The sequence below is a fragment of the Panicum virgatum genome, chromosome 7N (assembly GCF_016808335.1).
Source record: "Panicum virgatum strain AP13 chromosome 7N, P.virgatum_v5, whole genome shotgun sequence".
Lineage (NCBI taxonomy): Eukaryota > Viridiplantae > Streptophyta > Magnoliopsida > Poales > Poaceae > Panicum > Panicum virgatum.
In genome coordinates, this window is record NC_053151.1 from 192501 (window position 1) to 216658 (window position 24158).

The 24158-nt window shown below is 45.3% G+C and overlaps 1 pseudogene; it reads left to right on the forward strand.

Annotated features, from left to right (window-relative positions):
• LOC120681666 overlaps positions 1-24036 on the forward strand; it is a 24996-nt pseudogene extending 960 nt beyond the window's left edge.
• The last annotated feature ends 122 nt before the right edge of the window (positions 24037-24158 follow it).

Below are 24158 nucleotides of genomic sequence, written 5' to 3' on the forward strand. Positions count from 1 at the left end.
CAGCGATCAAGAAACCTCCCTGTACTTGTATGCAAGCAGAAGTGCTACAATGTTCATGTCAAATGGGGTTGTTGAAGGTGGGTGAACTATAGACTTTTGGATTCTTTTCGCCTATTGAATATAATAATAAATGGTTAAAAGTCTGCATGTCACAATCCTTTCTGATTTGGCAGGTTATGATTCCAAAGTTCAGCTGCAACCGGAACATGGCGGGCTTCCAGCCAGTGTATGAGTATTATTGAGTTATTGTAATTATCTTTATTCTGCAGTGCTTGTTATGTTTGTTCATCTTTGTACTTTATTTTCAAGCAGCACTCTAATGTTGCCCTACACTTCACATGCTTCAGGTGACTGAGAAATTCCCTTTTATCAGCTGCTATAGAGCCTTCAGAGTTCCAAGCTCTGTTGATGTTGCCAGCCTTGTGAAATGCCAACTGGCTGTCGCTTCTTTTGATGGTAATCTTTACACTAGGCTGCCTTTCTGTAAAGACCCCTCGACAAACGGTTCATGAGGACAATTGTGTATTGTTACAAGATAGGTCATGGGAAAAGCCAAGATTCTACTGCATTGCAACTACCTGGCGTGTTGGATGACATGTTTGCCTACACTGGACCACTTGGCGCAGTTTTCAGTGAGAAAGCTGTGAGTCTGCATCTATGGGCTCCTACAGCACAGGTTCTGGATCTTGGAATCCTTTAACATCTTACTATTACCAGTTTACCACTAGTCCTCTATATTTTCCACTTCAATTGAAAGTATCTCAATAGTGCTGCAGGATGTGAGTGTGAGCTTCTATGATGGTCCAGTGGGGCCTTTACTGGAGACTGTGCAACTCAATGAGTCAAATGGTGTTTGGAGCGTTACTGGTCCAAAAAACTGGGAGAACCGGTATTATCTGTATGAAGTCACAGTATATCATCCAGCTACATCACAAGTTGAGAAATGTTTGGCTGATGATCCTTATGCTAGAGGGTAAGTGCATTTTGATTACTTCATAATACAATACTAGCCATAGAGAAAGTGGAAGACATAAATGTTATCTTGTTTTGACTAGGCTGTCTGCAAATGGAACACGGACTTGGTTGGTCGACATTAATAGTGAAACATTGAAGCCACCTTCATGGGATAAATTGGCGGCGGAAAAGCCAAAGCTTGATTCTTTTTCTGACATAAGCATATATGAATTGCATATTCGCGATTTCAGGTTAGCTGTTCTGTGGCTGTAACTTTGATGAGATTTTTTGCACCCTCATTTTTATGAATTTACCACTATGTTTTCTGTCATTTTTGTTACAGTGCCCATGATAGCACCGTGGACTGTCATTCTCGAGGAGGATTCTGCGCATTTACATGTCAGGTTGTTCACAGTTGATTTACTAGGAGAGTAATATATTTCATGACCTTATTTCATCAGTTTCCACCTTATCATGCATTCTGCAACTTGTGATACAGGATACAGCAGGAATACGACACCTAAGGAAACTGTCTGATGCTGGTTTGACTCATGTGCATTTGTTGCCAAGCTTTCAATTTGGAGGTGTTGATGACATTAAGAACAATTGGAAATTTGTTGGTAAAGACTCATTCTTTCTGTATATTTTACCAGTAAAAGACATTAACCTGTTCTTTAAAATAACGTAATTTTGTAACTTACATGCTTTTTATTTGCTTTGAAACTCTACAATACGCATGGAAATAATCCACTTTCAATCTGATATAGAATATCTGGAATACATTGACATCATAAAATTTATGGTGCCAGGTATTTGCATATCTTCAGAGTTCAATGTAGTTCCAGCTATGTTTTGTTTTTCTTATTCAGTATATATCTTTCAGTGGTTGATTAAACTAAACTCTGTCACTTACATCTTATGCACCTTTAGTTCATTTCATTTGATTATTCCTTTTCAAGTAACTTGGGGACTTCATCTACTATGGCAGATGAGGCTGAGCTGTCAAAATTCCCTCCAGGATCAGATTTACAACAAGATGCAGTTGTAGCTATTCAGGAAGAGGACCCTTATAATTGGGGGTATTCATTTTTTTGCTTCTTTGTTTCTTTCCTGTCAAAGATTCACAATATACTGATGTGTCATAAATTATTCTAAACATGGCCACATGCAACTAAAGATATAACCCTGTGCTTTGGGGAGTTCCGAAAGGAAGCTATGCAAGTAACCCAGATGGTCCAAATCGTATTATTGAATACCGACAGATGGTCCAGGTGTGCTTGTGCTTTTAACCCTGAATTTTGATACATAAACGTGCAGCAACTTTCAGCAGCCTGTTCCTTTAGTGTAATGATCTGAGTAGCAGGTGTCCTTAATTTAACCAGCTGTGTCCAGGATAACAGGTACCTTTCTGATAAATCTTGCTGCAGGCCCTGAATCACTTAGGTCTTCGTGTTGTCATGGATGTTGTATACAATCATTTATACTCAAGTGGCCCTTCTGCCATCACTTCGGTGCTTGACAAGGTTGTCTCAGCTTTTAGTTATATTTTTTCCTAGCCATTCGAGTTATAAACAGCAGCTTGATGTTTATTCTATATATGTACCTATGTCCTTTCTGGTTTGTAGAGTTAAATGCATATGCTATTGTTTCATGGAAACTTGTCCACTCAACAGCATATAGAACCAATGTCCAATCGAAGTTACTTCTTGTAACTAGTTCTTTGGAGACTTCTTTTTAACAATGAATATTAGAGCAAAGAATTGGAATATTCCTGAACATGCAATATATAGCTGCAATTCCCTGATTTCTATAATTAGTCCGTTTCCTGAAATTTAATTCTCTTTTGAGTGGGTTTGGTCTATCTTCTCCTTTTGCCTGATATACCTTGAAGCACTTGATCTGGTTGTTGTGCATTAATATGTTAGATGAAATCTACATTGGCAAGTAATATCATCATGTGACTAACACAATACTAAGGACTACATGAATTAAATTGATTAATTGCTTCCTTTCATGAATACCTGTTACTTCTTTTAAATTATCACATTTTATTTTGTGATGAACATGCATGTGTGAACTTTTGCGATTCTGAATTTTTTACTTTACCTGTGGATCAGTCAGTCTCCCAATTATGTAATCCAAATTTGTGATCACCAGTTCGAATCACTATCCATCTATTGACCCTTGTTTAGAAGAAAATTAGACCAATATATATTGAACATTCTTCTTCTTAATGCAATGATATGCAGCTCTCCTATGTATTCGAGAAAAAATATATATTAAATATTCGACAATGTTTCACTGGCTTGTCAATTGTACTGAGGACTGTTTTACCATGATGCTTTTTTGTGTACCAAATGAAACGAATTGTTGAACTACAATTATATCTAGGAAACGGCAGTGATTGAATTTGTTGCCCCTTGATATCTTTGTTCCTTAGCCCATAAAATGTTTGTAGTTCAAATATATACACTTGCTGATTAAAATCAAAGTCGTTTATCCATTTCTGGGCAGAAAAATCAAAATTATTTGTTCTTTGGACATTCCATATGCATCCTAATCTATCTTATTGTTTATACTGGACATTTGCAGATTGTACCTGGATACTACCTTAGAATGGATACTAATGGTCAGATTGAGAACAGCGCAGCTGTGAACAATACAGCAAGCGAGCATTTCATGGTTGATAGATTAATCGTGGATGACCTTCTGAATTGGGCAGTAAATTACAAAGTGAGTTGTAATAGTTACATTACAATTATAGGCATTGCATAATTATGATATGGTTCTTTCAAAACTTAATGATTCCATCAGAGATTATAGATAGTTAAACTCACAGAAAATATAGTTGTTTCTTTCTTTCCTTTTTGGCTAAATTGTTTCATGTTGGTGGATGCATGTCTTTTAATATCACAGCTTATTATTCTCTATTATTTGTGATCTTATGATAACTTTCACCATAGGTTGATGGGTTCAGATTTGATCTTATGGGACATATCATGAAAAAGACAATGGTAAGTAAATACACCTAATGGCCAAATTAAATAACATGGGGATTTGGTGGTTGAAAACAGAATATCTTTTTATTTCATCCCCATGCTCTAGTACAAGTCTTGCATTAATCCTTGTCATATTTCAATATTAGAATTTTAGTTCATTATCATTTCTTTTAGTAACAGCTAGGTGCCCAAAGGTGTTCTTTGGCTGCTTCTAAATTTTTAATTAGTTTCCTTCCAACCTCTTATTTGGGCATATTAACTCCCCTGTAATGGTTGATCTAGTTGAACCTTTATTCTTTACGGAATCTCACCTCAGTCTCTATCTACAAGATGCACAGACAAAAATAGAGAGTAGGGCTTCATTTGCAACCTCTGTATTTGGTTTCTGAATTTAAATATCTTCTCACGGCTTTAGGTGGTGGATATATTTAGCTTTAGGGTATTTAGTAATATGTGTTTAGCATGTCAGTTAATTTGGAGAATACTTCTTTTTTAGTAATTATCCAGAGTCGAACAATTTCTCGATGGATTGTTAATACCAGAAATCTAAACTTTGTAACAGTGCAGATTATTCTAGAAATTGTTTTTTTTTCAATTTTTATGTGTGACTTTCTGATTCTTACCAGTCTACCACAACAACTGGAAAAAATAGAAATTTGAGCTGGGAAAATAATCACTTTGTGGTATTCAGTAAACCAAAGTTTACTAGCTGTTTGTTGCATGTGTCCATATTATTGATCATTATTGTTGTTGCTGGTTGAATTTCAACTTTTTTTTTGTAATTATGTGTGTTGTACTTTGTGCTTGAGAACTCTTATGGTTGCTGAATGCAGATGAGAGCAAAATCTGCTCTTCAGAGCCTTACAATAGATGAACATGGCGTGGATGGTTCAAAGATATACTTGTAAGCACCAAGATGTGCAACCAGTTTTCATAAAAACGGGCACACTCCTGCTGTGAATTGAACTGATAAGACATTGACACTGTGACAGGTATGGTGAAGGATGGGACTTTGGTGAAGTCGCACAAAATAAACGTGGGATAAATGGATCCCAGCTTAATATGAGTGGCACAGGGATTGGTAGGTAAGTCTAATTTTAACTAACTTGAGTGTGCGTATTATTTTAATTCCTATCTGCAAACCATCCGGTCTTGTTGGATGCGCAGAAAAAAAATTTAGTCTATTTTTTTTTACAATCAACAACTGGAATGTAAAAAGAAATTAAAGTCTCAACTCTTTGAAGAAACATCTTAGTGAAGTTTATGTAGTAAATAACTAGTCTTGGAAACTTTCTCGTGGTGTCCTTGTGCATTTACTTTCTTCTTTTTTCCCTACATAACAATACCCAGTACCACTACCATATTTGCAGTTTCCATGATAGAATCCGTGATGCTATTAATGGGGGGAGTCCATTTGGTAATCCACTACAACAAGGTTTTTCTACTGGTCTATTCCTAGAGGTAACCTTGGTGTCCTTTATCCTTATCCTTTCTGAAAATGTCAAGTAATGTTTGACATTTTGGTAACGAGCTGCTGCTTTTATATTCCTGAAGAACATTGCATTTACGTGTCGTACTTTCTAAAATACAGTATTTGGGCCGAGATATGTTCTGAACTTTAACAGTTTAGGTCTGTTCGGAATGGAGGAATACAAAATAGAGGAATGGGGAAAAACATAGGAAAGGAATAGAAATGATGGGTCAAAACAGAGGTTTGGAAAATGCAGGAAAAGACTAGGAAGTGGTGTTTGGAACACAGGAATCTTTAAGACAGAAATAATCAAAAAACTATTAGTAGCACCTAATAAAAGATACACGAATAATGGAGTTGACTGCACTTGAGAGTATATTTTACATACAGGGAGGCTTTTACAGTTGGGCCCCTTGGTCCATGAACTCAGTCTAGCTACAAAGCATTATTCTTATCTGTTCCTTGGTTCATCATTATGGATAAGAACCACCACGCCTGATCCTCATATGGGCGAATTGATGGAAGCAAGAAGGGCTAGCTACTTTAGGTGGTGGCTACTGAGCGCTACATCCTAGATGTCGCGCGAGCTGCACAATGGACGACAGTGAGCTGGGAAGGTCGCTGAGTGGCAAGGGTCTTCTTTGCTGTCGCACTGCCTTGCCAGCGTGAAATTTGTTTAACTTGTTCTTGCTTGCAGTGCGTTGAACTATTTTTGATTCTCTTGTACTCTGATTCGTATTTTGCGAAATGGGCTCGATTTCTCTTGAATTTTGATTCTTGTTTGCAAAACAGGCTTGATTTGTAGAAATTAGTTTGATATGCTTGTTGCTTTTTCTGCCACTTCTTTCATCTTCCTGTGCCTCTATCTGTTCTGCTTCTCTCATGCGCGAGTGTGCCTTGGGCTTCAGCGAAAACTTTGGTTTCGAGTGGATGTTTAGATTCCTGTGTTCTATGAATGAAGGCAAGCCTTTCCAGAGGAACGATGAGGTCGATTCCTCCGTTCCAAATGGTGCATGATGTCAGCAAAAAAAGGAAGTGAACTCCCGTGAAATTCCTTTGAAAAACCTCCAATCCAAACAGACCCTTACCTGAAGACAATGAGCAACCTCATAATAAGTTCCACTTGACAGTGTTGATGTTAAGGGCGTCAATGCCCAAGACGGCGGGACCTTGGCTGCGTAGTTCATAGCCTCGGCCGGTAATGGCGCCGGGGTCCTTCCCTGGCGGCCCAATGTTGAAGGGGGTGAGATTAAGAGTAAAGAGTTGAGGTTTGGGAGGTAGATTGATCTTGCTTATCCCAAATCAGTAGCAGTACATCCTTTTAAATTGACCTTGGCCGGCTAACACGAGGAAACCAATCCCTAAACTCACTCCTAATTCCTAGCTTAGCCACTAAATGGCGCTAACCGCTGCAAGCCTCCCGCGCCTTCTGCTGCGGGCGACGGCCGCTCCTAGCGCTCCGCGCCGTCTGTTGAGGCCGTGTCGGCCTCGTTGGCACCCTTCTTGCTGCCACGTTGTTGGTACACGCAGCCCCACATGACATCTCTCTCCTCGACGAGCAGCTCGTCCTCAAGCTGGAAGTAGGGGGTAGCAGTTGCCGAAGCTGACGATGTCCTCCCATGAAGCTGATGAAGCAGGTTCGCCCTTCCAATGGACGAGGATTTGGCACATGCCACGGGCTCGGGTTTCAGAACGGACGCCCCGTGGTGGATCGAAGGCAGGGCCGGTGGGGTCGTTGGAGGCGCGCCGACGAACTTCTTCAATAGGCCGACGTGGAACACATCTTGCATGCGCGCGCACGCCAGCAGCTCCAGGCGGTAGGTGACGTCGTTGATGATGGCGGCATTGCGGCACGAGCCATAGAAATGAGGCTTCAGCTTTCCCGGCGTCGGAGCTTGGTGGGAGGCCGTTGCGCGTTGATGGAGGCTGAGCCAGACCCAGTCACCCACGGCGTGTCGGGTCTCTTCGTGGATATTGTCGTAGTAGATCTTGTGCACCACCTAGCCTGCTCGAGATGGTAGCGGACGTTGGCGAGCAGCTCATCCCGCTCCACCATGGACTTGGCCACGGCTGCGACCCTTGTTTCCCCTGGCTCATAGGAACAAATAGTGGGCGGGTCGCGGCCATAGACGATCTTGAAAGGCGTGTCCTTGAGTGTCGTCTGGTACGCGGTGTTGAAGCCAACGCACCCACTGTCGGGGATGATCACCGGTGAGGCAGCGGAGGTACATGATGATGACCTTGTTTGCAGCCTCCGTTTGCCCATCAGATTGGGGATGGAACGCCGATGTCATGTGCAGCTTGGTGCCCGCGAGCCGCATGAGCTCGCACCAGAAGGCCGACGTGTAGATGGGGTCCCGGTCAAAGACCATGGACTGCGAAACACCATGGAGGTGGACAATCTCGGCGAAGAACGCCTGGGCCACCGATTTCGCCGTGTCGGGTGTGCGAGGCGGATGAAGTGGCAGTACTTGCTGCAGCGATCCACCACGGTCAAGATGACGGATTTTCCTCCCACATGAGGCAGCACCTCGATGAAGTCGAGCCCGATGTCGGTCCAAACCGCCGTGGGCACGGGCGGCGGTAGGATTAGTCACGCGGGGTGCAAGTGCTCGGACTTGTACCGCTGGTAGGTGGCGCAGGCGAGGACGTAATCTTTCACTGTCTTGCGGAGGTTGGGGGAGTGGAATTCGCGGTGGAGGTGGAGCGTGCGCTGAACGCCCTCGTGGCCGTCATCGTGCACGGTGGTGAGCACCTCGTGGAGCAAGGGCGACGTCGGCGGAATGTAGAGGCGGTCGTGGAACGTGACGAGGCCGTCGATGAGCGACCAGGGGCCTGCTCGCGTGCCCACCGCCAGCTTGTCCTTGAGTGCCACCAGCGCCATGTCCATGGTTGTGGCCTGCTGGAGGCGGTCGATGTAGACGAAGCGGGGACCCGAGATGGCCAAGACCGCTGCCTCCTCCGTGTCGTGGCGGGAGAGGGAATCCGCGACCGTGTTCGTGCTCCCCACCTTGTACTCCACAGAGAAATCGAAGCCGAGTAGTTTGCCCACCGAGTGGTGCTGCGGGATGGCGGCCAAGCGCTGGTCAGTCCTTACCACGAAGCGACGTCCCCACAAGTATGGCCTCCAGTGAGGACGAGGCCAATGAGTTCACGGTCGTACGCCGCCAGGGACACATGGCGTGGCGTGGCCGGCCTGCTGAAGAACGCCACCAGATGCTGGTCCTGGAGGAGCACGACGCCGAACCCATATGTGGACGCGTCGCATTTGTCGACAAATGGCTGGGTGAAGTCAGGCAGGGCGAGGATAGGTAACGATGGTCTTTGGGGCGGTGAATGCCGCCGCGGCCTCCGGAGTCCAAGAGGACCCCTCCTTGCAGAGGAGAGCTGACTGGGGAGCAGCGATTGTGCCGAACTCCCTGACAAACTTGCGGTAGTACCCTGCTAGGCCAAGGAGCCCTTGGACTGCCCGCGTAGAGCGAGGTTGTGGCTAATCCGCCACTGCTTGGACCTTGGCGGGATCCATGGCGACGCCGGCGGCTGAAATGGTGGTCAATCCTGGGCGAGGAGGTACAGCTCCTCTAAAATGGCCGAAACCACACAAGAAACATTGGGCGTGACACCGTAGAAAACACAATCATTGCGGTGTTTCCAAATAGACCAAGCTGCCAAGATGATGATGGAATTTAAACCTTTTTGGACCTGGCCCTCCACTATAGAACTTGCCGCTGCCCACCAATCAAAGAAGGAAGTATTGGTCTGTGTAGCTAAGATCTGAAGATTGAAATGCTCACTCCTAATTCCTAGCTTAGTGTAGCAGATCCGCCCAAATTAAACCGGCTTAAGTGCGCTAACTATCATCTTAATGAATAATCAAGTTACCTCGCACTTAAAACGGTGTAATCCGGCAGTCCGTCGGGTAATTTCCAATTAAACTACTGTACTCCAAGATCACAATTGCACTAGAAGTCTCGCACGAAGACGAGCACAGTTGATACAAGCATACCGAGATTCTCAAATTAATTTACAACACAGGTTTTACATAAAAGCTTTAAATACAAACTACAGAGTTCAAATACACAGCGGAAGTTTAAAACCGAGTTCGAAATACAATACGTAACTACGAACGACGATACAAGATGAGCTCCACATCCTGCCCACCGATGTGATGCCAACCTGCCCGATCTTCACGGGGAAGACGGGCCCACTCGACGGTCCAACCCGGAGGAAGCGGTTGTCCAATCCAGGACGCACAGATCTCCTCGAAGTCAGCGGGAACACAACCTGCTTAGAAGGGTTACAAATACAACCCTGAGTATACTAATACTCAGCAAGGTTTACCCGACTATGGGTATACTTAGCCCAATATCTATACATGCAAATCTTTCTGGCTCTGGAGTTGGTTTTGTTGAAAAGTTACTAGTAGTAAATCCTTACTTTCAATATTTTAGCTCAAGTTTAGTGTTCGAGTACCAACTAGGTTCGCTATAGCATCTAGAGCACACATGGTAGATCAAATTATCTTTCCGTAACATACAAGCCAACATTTCCATTCTGCTCTTATTCCACTTCTTTACTACGATGTGACACAGTGACCAAGGCTCTCATATCCGCAAGTTACGGCGAATCGATCCGATTTAACCTTGCAAGGTGGATCTAACTCACACGACACGTGCAACCCCGTCGGGCTACACACGTCAATTGTTCCTATCATCACCCCGACGTCTGAATCACGCCTGCCAAAACCCGGGTGAGGAGCTCCACACGGCGAACACCCAGTGGACCCGAGGGCGACTACAACACCCGCCATCATCCCACTCCCAGAGTAGCAAGTCGCGATTCAAAGTATCGTTGCGACTCAAGTAATAAGCTTACCGGTTTCGACTACCTCCTACTCCCGGCATGTGGTTAGTACTGTTAAATCCTCGATCAACAATGCCAACAACGGTACGGTCCTCAAACGACACAGGTGGAGATTTCTTTTCATTCATTCCATATCCATAATCCAACTCATTCCCGCTCTGTCTCCATTTCTCTTTTCCTCCTTATTCATTCTCAAGTAACTTTGCCATTAGAACAAGGACCTATAACACGCGAGTGACAGGAATCACTCGACTTCTACCGAATCCTAGTTAAGCATTGCAGTACTAACGACTTGCACACTAGTAGAGACTCATAGGTACCTATGGAAAATATGCATACTAGGGTTTCATACAACTCCTATAAACGTAAATGCACAATTACTTAGATAAACATTTAATACCGGAAGTAAGGGTTATGCTCCGGGGCTTGCCTTGCAGGTCAGCGGGGTTAGCGACTTCTTTGGGAGTATGCTCGACTGCGTCCTCCTGCTGTTCTCCTGCTTGCGGCTCCTGGACCGGCTCAGCAACCAGCTCGTAGACGTCTTCGTTCGTGGCGTCTACACGTATGAAAAGATGTCATGCAGGAGTTATAACGGTGCAAGGCACTCAGGAGGCAATGCAATGCGAGGAAAAGAAGATATGACTGGCAATCATTTAACGAACAACCAGGAAAAACTAGCGATAAAGGAAACGACTTGGTGCTGCTAGGTAAATTCAGTTCCCGCTTAGTTTAGCCTGAAGTGTTTCCTTTCAACAACACTACTAAACTCGCTTTAAGGAAGCAAGGCACATATAACAAACAGGATGAAGCAATAAAGCATTGCTTAGCAACGGCGAAAAATAAAGGAAAACTAAAGCTAGGAATTAGCTAAACACAAAAACTTAACATGCCACAAGGATTTGGTAGCACAACTTTTCTATCATGAAAAACTATTGATAAGGAGTGTATAAATAAATTACCAACATTTATTGATATAGAAAAGTATTTCTTTTAGCCCTAGAATGGAAATCAAGCAATATTAGATCCACAAACATGCACATAGGCTATGCACCTGAAAATTTTTCAGTGGACTACACATACAAAGAGTAATCTATTGAATAAATTTCATAATTTTTATACAAACCGAACAACCGATACAAAATAAACTAGCTTAAGCACAACCCACAATTTTAGCAGGGGCAAAAGTGACATTTCACAAGCATGAGTATTTTTCCTCTGAAAATCTTGATCCAAGCAACCCAACAAAATTTAGTTTGCATTTTTCTATATTTTTCTACACATTTTCAAAGTTTTCACCAAAATAAACAATTTTTGGAAAACAAAACAAAAACTAAAAAGGGGGCTGACAGGGGCCCCACATGCCAGTGGGAGCCCAGCTCCCAGCGCCCTGCTCTGCCTCGCCGTGGCCATGGCCGGCGCGCGGCCAGGCAAGGCAACGGCGGCGGCGTTCCTCGCCGGCCGCAGCCCGCCGGCAGCGCAGCCTGGTCGGCCCGCAGCTAGCACAGCCCGGCAAGGCCGGGGCGCACGGCGGCACGGCCGGGGGCCCGCGCGGGGGCGGCGACGACGCGCAAGGCAGGGGCGCGCGGCGGCGTGGCGGGTTGGGCCCACGACCAGGGCCCCCAGGCGGCCCCGGGGCGCGCGGTGATGGCGCGCGGCCCCGCACGGGGGCGGCCCGTGGCGTGCGCTCGCGGCGGCGCCAAGCAGCCACGGCGGCGCGGCGATGCTCCGGCGGCGGCGGCGCCGGAACCAAGGGGAAAAGGGGTGGGGGAGATAGAGGAGAGAGCGCGGAGTCTCACCACGGCTTGAATCGGGCGGAGGAGGGGTGGGAGAGGAAGCTCGGCGGATGGCGCAGAGCTCGGCGCGAAGCTCTAATGGCGGCCGGCGGTGGCGAGCTCGATCCGGCCGGGAAACGGCTCAATCGAGCTCGTGGATGGGTGGAGGAGTTGCGGGGTGAGGCTAGGGAGGCTGGGACGCGCCGAATCGAGGCGGGGCAGCGAGGATGGCCGGCGTGGACGCCGGCGGTGGCACTGAGCTCGAGCTTGGCTCGGTGTGAGCGCGAGGAAGGAAGGGGATGGCGAAAACGGACACGACTCCGTGGGGATAAGGACGGGCGCGCGAGCGCGACAGGCGAGGTTTGTCGGCGCGACGCGTGGAGGGGCTCGCCGGCGGCCAAACGCCGGTGTGGGCGCGGTGAGCACAGTGAAGCACTGGAGCTGCATAGTAAACTGGTTTGACTATTTTGGCCTGGTTTTTGACGCTCCAAAATTCAAAATTTCATATGGGAACTTGAATTTTGGCCAAAAGAGAAGTTGTAGAGAAAGAGAAGATCTACAGCTTTGGTTTTGGGCGAAAATTGATTTGGAGCTTAGATTAGGGAGAAAAACGCGCTCAAAGTTCAATTAGGGTTGAGTACTAACGACGGTCATTAACCAGCTAATGACATCGCTCAGCCCTAAACAGCTATTAAACACGTAATTAGCGTTACGATTAACACTAGAGTGTTACACTTAGCCACTAGTGGCGCTGATCACTGCTGGCTTCCCGCGCCTTCTGCTGCGGGTGACTGCCGATCCTGGCGCTCCGCACCGTCTGTTGAGGCCGCGTCGGCCTTGCTGGCATCCTTCGTGCGGCCACGTTGCTGGTACACGCAGCCCCACATGACAGTTGATAACCTCATAATAATTTCACTCGCGGCTGTAAAGTCCTTCTGAAAATCACAAAACTTTTGTCACACATCAAGCATTCATGTTGCTACCTGAAATCTCCTTCCTGAAGTAGCCTATGAATTCATGTTGCTGCTTGCTAGCCATAAACTCATTTTAGGTCATGTACTCATTTGTCCTCATATGTTTATGTTTTTTTTTCCTCGAATGCATACGAGATCTGCGCATCAGTATATTAAGAAGAAAAAAAAAGGGGGGGGTTAAAGAAACCCCAGTACAAAGAAAGTTACAGGATTGAAGGGTCTGTAACACACCCTAAGCTGTCTCTTAGAAAACTAAAGCAGGACCAGACCACCTGACCAGAACAACTAGGAGGAAGGAGCCAGGTGAAGGAGATAGGAACTCCTCAAGCCCCTGCTACAGACCACTGCTGTGCTTCTTTGAAAGCCGAGATGACCCGGGTTAAGTCAGGAGTGCCTCCATCAAACACACAGTAATTATGTTGCTTCCAAATTAACCAGGCTTCTAGGATAAGGATGGAGTTAAGTCCCTTTTTTACTTGGCCAGAAAACCTGCTGCTTGCTCCATCCCACCAATCCATATAAAGTAGATCATCCATCTGTGGAGCAACAGCTTGTCGACCAAACAGCTGCAGAATGCTGTACCATGTTTGTTTGTCAGGTGAAAACACAAGAGATCAGTAGGTGATCTAGCGTTTCTCCAACCTGATCACAAAGTGGACACTTTGGTGGGTGAATGAGGCCTTGTCGTGGTAGTCTGTTAGCTGTCCAGCATCTATTGTGACCCACTGTCCACATGAAGAACTTGCATTTCCCTGGGGCCCAGCTTTTCCAAAAAAAAATTTCCCAAGGATTGAAATGAGTGGCTCCAATAAACAAGGCCTCATAGGCTGATTTGGTGGAGTACAAGCTATATAAGCTGAAAACTTCCGAATATGTGTATCTTCCACCTCAGGTTGCAGCACCACATTTGAGAGAAGCTCCCACAGGCACACTCAATGCACCTCTTATATCCGAGATCCATCTTCCAACAGTCACAGCATCATAAACTGATCTTTCTTGCCCTGACTGCTGTAGAACTAAACAAATGTGTCAGGGCCTGTTCTAAGCTCTGACGGATTGTACAAATTTTCCCACTTAAGCTTTATTGTTATAGTCTCTGCCACTTCGGTCAGATGGTTTGTCATTTGATTTGAGTTAGTAAGGTTCAGAGTTTTGTTAATGGTTGATTGAACCAGTAAGCAACCTACTGTCTTCTTTGTCCTCGCTGGAGCTGAAAATCCTCTAGAGTTCAAGCTCTCATGCTGATCTGTGATACATTCTTTCAAATTGCATCTGAACAGAATTAGATTAGCTCCCAAAAATTTATTTTCTTATTAGTTTGTAACTTTGTATTGATCCTTTTGTGCAGCCAAATGGATTTTATCAGGGCAATGAAACAGAAACCAGGCTCACGCTTTCTACATACAGTGACCATATACAGGTTGGATATCAATATTCATTTTTTTTCTAGAAGTTACTATGTTCTGGTTGAATTTCAAACAGTTATTGACCTATCTACTAATTGGAAACAGTTCTGTTGTCTATTATCATCTTATTGCAAGGATTACGTGAATATACTGAATTAATAGAGACCCATGAGAAAACTTGAGATCGAATACTTGAATTCAACATTTTGCCGCATTTGTGCTGATCTTCACTATCTGTTATATCTTGGACAGTATACAAGTGGGCATTAAAATTGCTTCTATTGTAGAATCAATTCTTAACTATGTGTGACAAAGCTCTGTCAAAGAATAATTTGGAGTACCCTTTTAGGAACCACCGGACCACCTATGGATAGTATTCAGAAAAACAAGTCATTGTCTTGGCCACAAATGCTGTTCCTTGATACAATAGTCTTGTTAAATGTTAGCACGCTATAAACTTGAAAGTTGTAAAGCTGAATAAAGTTAATCAGTTCCTATTTGTATGCAAATGCATGCATAGGTAAGCTGTAGTTAAGGTATTTATAGTACCAATTGATGTTAGTTATGAGCATTCCCCTGAAGTGACTTTACCTTCTCATTTTCATGCATTTTTTTTTTGTTTCGTCTGTTTGCTCCAATTAATTATGTGCTGTCTTACATACAACTAAGTAATTATCTTTGACTTTTTCCATGTTTTGTCTTCCATCTCCAAAGCCTTGTATCAGCAGAGGAATTTTGAATTTCTTTTATATGAGGTGTCACCATGAGCCTATTATGAAACTTTCTTATGGGCACAGCAAGTAATTTTATTGCTTTCAGGTTCACCATGTGGGAACCATACTCAGATAAGTATTATCCTTGTTGATTTCATTTTCCTTTTGCAGATTGGATTAGCTGGGAATCTGAAGGACTATGTACTAATATCTCATACCGGAGAAGTTAAGAAAGGATCTGAAGTTCGCACTTTCGATGGGTCGCCTGTTGGCTATACTTCATCCCCTATAGAAACAGTAAATTTTGCAAACTTACCAAAACAAGCCAAACATTATATGTTAAATTGTCAAAGCTCACATTCTGGAGAAGCTCAATACATTTTCTGATTTGCATAACCTGATTGGATAAGTTATTTTCTGTGTCTCTTATTAAATTCTGCCACTAATTAATTACTGAAATACGCCACTGTTTCTTCCATTTCAGATCAACTATGCTTCTGCTCATGACAATGAAACTCTATTTGACATTATTAGTCTAAAGGTATGGAGTGCATCATGATACCCAGAAACTTAACTGCTCTACATTTTCATCTATTATCAGTCTGCTAATTGATGTTTCTTTTTCTTTCTTCAAAAATAAAAATGACACTTTTTTTGGCTGCTAGCAGTATTTGCTACCTTGTACGTTATGTCTTATATAGATAAAGTGAGCATCTTATTCCTGTGTGAGTAATTTTGCAAGAACAGTTTTACTCTCTAGTTACAGTGGTGTTTGGTATTTTTGGTTTCCTTGTGCAGACTCTGATGAGCCTCTCAATTGACGAGAGATGCAGGATAAATCATTTGTCCACAAGCATCATTGCATTATCCCAGGTGGTTATTGAAGTTTTTATCTATTATTTGTTTTTCATATTATAGGAGTTGATAACCCAGATAATGGGTTTCCACGAAAGTAATGTACATAGTAAAATGAATGTTTTGCATTTCTAATCTAACAGGTTTAGTGCTAGTCAAATCAGCTCAGCCTTAAACTTGGTGCTAGATATGGAGTCACTAAATGGTCATGTTTGCTAATACAGGTTGAAAATTGTTACCTTGCTAATACTCGTTGCAAATTTACTCGGGTTGGGTCTGTACTGGACTAGTGCACTGCATTTATTTCGACCTTAAATAAAATGACACGCAGCTCTTCTGCATGGTTCGAGAAAAAAAAATGTTTCATTAGGGCACTTAAGCATCAGAATTCTTTTGCTAGGATGTAATATTGTGATATTGGTACTTAAACTATAAATAATATAAGTCTTAGCTAAAATCCAGCAGAAACACACTATACCACAATCTAACCTGATTTGTTTTTTCAGCCTTCACCACTATGCATATTTTCATGACTGTTGCTTTTCTTAAGATCAAGTGCTATTGTATGTTTTCATGCATTGACCATAACTTAATCATCTGCAATAGGTTTCTCACTTTGATATTGTTTTGTCTACTTCCAGGGAATACCATTTTTCCATGCTGGTGATGAGATACTGCGATCTAAGTCGCTTGATCGTGATTCATATAACTCTGGTGATTGGTTTAACAAGTAACGTGCTGCCCTTTTGACCTTGATGAGAACATCAATTCCCCAAAATTATTCGATTGTACTTCGAAGAATTGTTTGTTGCGACCATAACTTCTCAATAGTTATCCTATGTGAATAAAAGTTGAAAGGAAGTTCCCCAAGCATGTTTGAAAGCAGGGCAGGGTAAATGTTCTGTTTTCTTCCTTGTCTGCAGGCTTGATTTTACCTATGAAACAAACAATTGGGGTGTTGGGCTTCCACCAAGGGAAAAGAATGAAGGGAGTTGGCCTTTGTAAGTTCTGGATCCTTCTTGACACTTCATATTAGTATATGGCATTCCTTTAATTTACCATAGCTGCAGAGGACACATACTCATTGTAGAGAATTGAGAAAACACCACATGCCCTAAGGAGGGGGTGACCTCTATTATATTTTGCCGTATGGCTTGGAGTACAAGTAAACTCAATACAAGGAAATACAACAATATATCTCTAATACCTGCCCGTAGTCGCAGGCGGAGCTAAACGAAGACCAAGACTAGTCCTAAAGTCAGTGTACAACTGGACAGGAAGTCTTTTAGTCATGATATCAGCATACTGATGGGAAGAAGGGACATGCAAGACCCGAACTTCTCCTAAAGCCATCTTCTCGCGAACGAAGTGAATATCAATCTCGATGTGCTTTGTGCGACGATGGTGGACTGGATTAGCCGTCATATATACAGCACTAACATTGTCACAATAGACAATGGTAGCCTTGGCAAGAGGAAGATGGAGCTCTTGAAGCAACCGACGCAGCCAACAGCACTCAGCAACCACATGTGCAACTGCCCTGTATTCAGCCTCAGCACTAGAGCGGGAGACTGTAGTCTGACGTTTGGAAGACCAAGACACCAGATTGTCTCCAAGATAAACACAGTAACCTGAGGTCGAACGCCTAGAATTAGGACAGCCAGCCCAATTAGCATCAGAGTATACTGTAAGAGAGTCAATAGAGCCGACACCTAGGTGAAGTCCAGCAGCGACAGTACCCTTGACATAGCGCAAAATTCGCTTGACAACTGCAAGATGCGGCTCCCTGGGATTATGCATAAACAAGCAGACTTGCTGGACAGCATGTGCCAAATCAGGACGAGTCAGAGTGAGATACTGTAGGGCACCAACAATACTCCTGTACTCTGAAGGATTTGCAACTGGAGGACCATCTGTAGCGGAGAGCTTAGACTTGCTATCAATAGGCGTCAAGGTGGAGTGACACTCACTCATGCCGGTATGCTGAAGCAAATCCAAAGCATACTGTTGCTGAGATAAGAATAGCCCATCAGAAGAACGGCTGACAGAAATCCCCAGAAAGTGATGTAGATCTCCCAGATCAGTCATGGCAAACTCAGTGTGAAGGCGACCAATGATGGAGTGAAGCAAGTCTGTCGATGAAGCAGTAAGGACAATGTCATCAACATACAAAAGCAGGTAAGTAGTGCTAGCGCCATCCTTGTAGACAAACAAGGAGGTGTCGGAGACTGAAGAAACAAATCCCAACTGACGAATATAAGTAGCAAACCGCTGGTACCAAGCACGATGAGCCTGCTTCAATCCATAAATAGATTTCTGAAGAAGACATACATGATCTGGTTGAGAAGGATCAACAAACCCAGGAGGCTGCTGGCAATAAACAGTCTCATCAAGATGTCCATGTAAGAAAGCGTTCTTCACATCAAGCTGACAGATGGGCTAATGGCGAGACACAGCAATACTAAGAATAGTGCGGATGGTTGCAGGCTTCACCACCGGATTGAAAGTCTCATCATAATCAATGCCATGCTGTTGAGAAAAATCACGGGCAACCCATCGAGCCTTATGCCGCGCAAGAGAGCCATCAGAGTGATATTTGTGCTTGAAAATCCACTTGCCGGTGACCACATTAGCCCCAGACGGCCTAGGGACGTGCCAAGTACCATTATCAACCAGAGCCTTGAACTCTTCTGCCATGGCTGCTCGCCAATTAGGATCCGCAAGAGTACTGCGATAATTGGCCGGAACGGGAGAAGCAACAACATGATCAGCAGACAAATTCTTGTAACTGACAGGTTGAATAGTACCAGACTGGAGCCGAGTAATGCGGCGTAGAATCGGCGGCGGAGAGGAACCACTCATCGGTTGGCGAGGTGCAGCAGGAGGTGACAACTCCCCAACATGAACACCTGAACTTCGCAGCTGAAGGGGGCCATGATAATGACCTCGGTGCTGTGGTAGAGGAGGATCAGGATATCGGCGACCAGATTGCGGCGATGCAGGCGCAGGAGCTGGTGCAGGAGCTGGTCGTCGAGTGTAAACCTGACCAAAACGCCTAGGAGGTGCAGCAGCGACGGGTGCATCTGCTGCATGGCAGGCGCCGCCACTGCTCCGCTGCAGGCGCCGCCGCCGCTGCTGCAGGCGCTGGCGTAGGGGCTGCTGCTGTTGCAGGCGTTGGCGCAGGTGCTGGATAATCCAAAGGACCTGACGGGGGCACGAGACCACACCCGCCCGGTCTTGAAGAAGCCGAAGGTTCTGATGGGGGTACAGGACCACGCCCACCAGATAGGGGTAGCGGGTGCTCAACGTCTGAGGTAGACGGAGCATCCACAGAAGGGCCACCAGCTGCATGATTAGTAAACAATGGTGCAATATCCAAGTCGCTACCAAGTAAAAAATCAAAGGAGCTGGTGGAGGGAGGATGAGTCTCACAAGCGAAGGGGAAAATGGACTCATCAAACACAACGTGTCGAGATATGATGATTCGACGCGTGGAGAGGTCGAAACAGCGATACCCCTTATGATCAGGGGGATATCCCAAAAAGACAGGCTATCGAACGCGGTGCTAGCTTATGCGGAGAGGTGGCCTGTAAATTAGGATAACACAAGAAGCTAAAGACGCGCAAGTGATCATAAGTGGGATAGGAGTTGTAGAGGCGAAAGTAGGGAATCGCGTTTCGAATGGCGGAGGAAGGTCGTCGATTAAGCAAGTATGTGGCCGCAACAAGTGCCTCAGCCCAATATTTGGGAGGCATAGAAGCATGGATGAGTAAAGTTCGCACTGAATTGTTAAGTGTTCGAAGGATACGTTCGGCCTTGCCATTCTGTGGAGAGGTATAGGGGCATGAAAGGTGGAAAACGATGCCGTTGGCGCGTAGGGAGGCGTGCATGGCGTGGTTGGCAAACTCAGTCCCGTTATCAGCTTGAAAGCACTTAACAGGAAGGCCGAGCTGTGTGCGGGCATAAGCAATAAAATCTACGATATGCTGATGTACAATTGTACATCGGATTTGTGCTTAAGCGGGAACGGCCAACAATAGTGCGAAAAATCATCCAGCAAGACTAAGTAATAAGAGCAGCCAGAAATACTAGCAACCGGTGAGGTCCAGACATCACAATGAACTATTTCAAAAGGTGAAGTAGTATGTGAAGTAGAAGCAGTGAAAGGAAGGCGCGCGTGCTTCCCAAGTTGACAAGCATGACAGAGCGAGCTATCTACCTTATTACATGAAACTAAATTGTTCTGTTTTAAAGTAGCTAAGACTGCTGGATCAGGATGACCAAGACGGCGATGCCACAAGGATGAAGAGGCTGCAAGGAGGGCTTGTGCTGCTGCGGGGGCGATTGATGGGATGGTGTAGAGGTCGCCGGTACTATCGCAGCGAAGGATCACTCGTGGCGTCCTGATGTCCTTAACAGAAAAACCAGAGGCGTCAAACTCAATAGAACAACGATTATCGCGAGTGAATTGGCGAACTGAAAGTAGGTTGCGAATGATGGATGGAACGATAAGAACGTTGTTCAAAACGAATCTAGACGTCTGTGGCTAGAACGGAAGAACATCGGGACGTGACAGGAATATGTGCACCATTGCCTACGGTAATCAAAGAATGAGCAACTGGGAGGCGAGAGAGAAGGATACCTTCAGAAGAGTGCATGTGTGTGGAGGCGCCAGTATCCATTACCCATGCATTGCCTTCGAGTGCCATCTGCTGAAGGGCAGCGATCAGACCAGTCTGGTCCCATGTGGGAGACTGAGCTGGTGCCTGAGCCGAACTGAGCGCCGCGTGAGCCTGAGGGGTGCCTAGAACGCCCTGCGCCACCCTGCGCGCCCTGCAAAGCAGCCCACGGGTTGATGCAAATCCATGGGCCGCTAGGGTTAGGTGCGCGAGGTGGCTGCTGCTGCTGCTGGCCGCCGTTGGACCTCATGTTCCTCTGGTGGCGTTGCTGCTGCTGTTTGCCCTGCTGCTGCTGCTACTGCGGTGGACGCTGCTGCTGGGGTGGGCGCGGCTGCTGCTGCTGCAGAGGAGAGGGCGAGGACGTCACCGACAGGCAGGAGGGGCCGTACCCAGACGAGGAGGCGACTAGGGCAGAGGAGGCGGCCACCTTTGCCTGATTCGCCAAGCGCAGCTCCTGGAGGGCGAGGCGGTCGACGGCCTTGGAGAAGGTCATGCCAGCCTCGCTTGCAATGATCTCTCCAGTGGTGTTGTAGCGCGGGTCAGCGTTGGTGATGAAGTTCAGCACCATCTCGGATTCGGTGACAGGTTTGTCGACGTCTCGAAGCGCCTCGGCAGCCTTCTTCATAGCTTGGGCATAGTCGTGGATGGACATGTCCCCTTGAGTTAGCGTATGGAACGCATGACTCAAGTAGATGGCACGAGGAGCTTTGTTCGCCTGGAAGTGGTTGGCGATGGCGACCCAAAGCTGCCCCGCCGTCTGGTTGGCGGCCATGGTGAAGTCGAGTACGTCCTCGGAGACGGAGCCGTACAGCCAGCTGCAGACAGCGCAGTCGACCTCGTTCCATGCATCAGTGCGCGGATCAGGAGGAGGGGTGCCATTGATGTGACGGAGGAGGCCGAACTTGCCGCACATGGCCTCGAAGAAGTTGCTCCACTTGGTGTAGTTGGAGGAGCGGAGTTCCAACTTGATGGGGACGTGCGCCTGGACGGAGACAGCGGCGTAGGCGGCCATTGCAGTCGGTGGGGGTGTAGAGTCGTCGAAGAAGAGAGCAGCGATGTCGTCGAGGAAGGAATCGCCGTCGTCGATGGTGTACCGGCATTGGTAGAGGTGTTGGTGACACAGGACATCAACAGATTGATCTGTTGAGGGGAAGGAGGTGCGCCCTAGGAGGGGAGGGCGCAACAGGGAGGGGGCTGCACGCGAGAGGCCGCGGTCGGTGGTGTGGGTGGCGTCCCTGGGTGGGGCGTAGGGAAGGGGAGGCGCCCTAGGGTTAGGGCGCAGGGAGGGGTGGCGCCGATGGGGGGATCCCCTGGACGGCGGCTAGGGCAGCGGAGGAGAGGGAGGCGCACGGCAGGGCAGGAGGAGGGCCCGGACTCGTGATACCATGTAGAGAATTGAGAAAACACCACACGCCCTAAGGAGGGGGGTGACCTCTATTATATATTGCCGTATGGCTTGGAGTACAAGTAAACTCAATACAAGGAAATACAACAATATATCTCTAATACTCATCCTGTTGTACATTTTTTTTAGGCAACACCCTGTTGCACATTATATTGTTTCTTTTGAACTAAAGAGTTCAGTGATCATTTTATTGTACAACTGAGAATTTTTCAGGATGAAACAAAGATTGGAGAACCAGTCATTCAAACCTACAAACATTCTTGCTGCCTTAGACAATTTTGTTGACATACTGAAGATTAGATACTCATCGCCGCTATTTCGTCTAACCACAGCAAGTGACATTGAGGTACACGAATTCTTTGCTTCAACAAGTTACTTTTAACTTTCACCAGACTTCTGTAGTGATATCGCTTAGATGGGCACTTTTTTGTTTGTTGCAAGGAAAGCATAAACTGCTCTTCTGGACATTTTGATATATGCATTAAGTAAAATTTATGAATTTCATGCACTCTGGAGCTATGTACTTGTCAATGGGACACAAATGTATGTTAACTACACCTTGCAGCGGGACATGAATAATTGCCTGAAAAATAGATGAAGAATAATCCTGGTGTGATATAGATATTTGTGGATCCACATATAAGTACAATAAAAACAAACAAACTACTACTTTGTATGTTTAAGGATCTTTTTTGAGCTGACTTGTTTAGGGATATTTGATCTCCTGTGCTTTCTTCAGATCTGACTGTATTCCTATCTTGTTTCAGCAACGTGTTCACTTTCACAACACAGGCCCATCCTTGGTTCCAGGAGTTATATCATGAGCATTGAAGATGCACGGAATGATACGTATGAGATGGCCCAGTTAGATAAAAAGTAAGCAGCATTGATGTAGTTATATTTCAGTCTCTGGAAACATACAGTTGTTTATCAGCTGAGAGATCGAAAAGCAGTTAAAGTATTTTTTTGGTCTCTGCACTGACATATATATATGTTATAGGATCTTTCAATGTTCTGTTCAGTAGCTAACAGCGTGTCCATTTCTGCAGCTTCACTTGTGTCGTTACAGTCTTCAATGCATGTCCACACGAAGTATCAATGGAAATCCCTGATCTCATGTCAATGGAGCTTCAGTTGCATCCTGTGCAGGTAACTAACTGTTTTTCAGTTTTTGCTGCATCAATTATCCTCTCCTCAGCCAAATACATTAATCACAAGCATTGTTCAGCCTACGGCACTGGGTACGCCCTTTATTATTCTGCAAGTGTTGTACTTGAAACCCAGTCCTGAAACCTAGTAATGCTTTTGGGAAGTGATTTTCTGTAGCATGTTGAATACAAAACAGTAAGTATGGTCTTTCCAGTGCCTGCATGCCTGGATTACACTTTGCATATCCGTTATTAGTCATTTCTGTAAAAAACTGAACACTGGTATATCTGCAAACTGCATGGAATAATCACTGATTGTGGGGAGATTATAGTTAAGAACTTCGCTGTAGACATCAATGAGTCACGGATCCAAACTGCTACTACCACGAGGTTGTGTGAATATCTGACGGCTAATGCAAATTGATTCAGGTGAACTCATCAGATGCTTTAGTCCGGCAATCTGCATTCGACTCCACCACAGGTCGATTCACTGTGCCCACAAGAACAACAGCAGTGTTTGTTGAACCGAGGTGCTGATGCCTTTTGCAAACAAATGCATTTCGGCATCGAAGAAAGTGAGTGTAAGAATAGGAGTCCTTAAATATGTATACATAAAGAGATGGATCGAAGCTAAGGGCCTGTCTTGGCTAGTATATATAAAAATAAGGTGCCAGTTTATATAAAAATAAGATGCCCAAGTCGCCAATGCTTGGCTGCCATGTGTATGTTGCTGATCATCAAAACAAGAATGTATTGTATGGTTTGCAAAATAAATGAAGGGCCTTGGTTCCTTATCTTTTCGCAATGTTGTGCGGATGTGATCCGTTTGATTTTGATCAGAACGATCTATTATCTTCTACATTCAGCCATCGTTCAGCCAGACAAACATTCTTCTAGGCACCATAGCCTGGCAATTTCA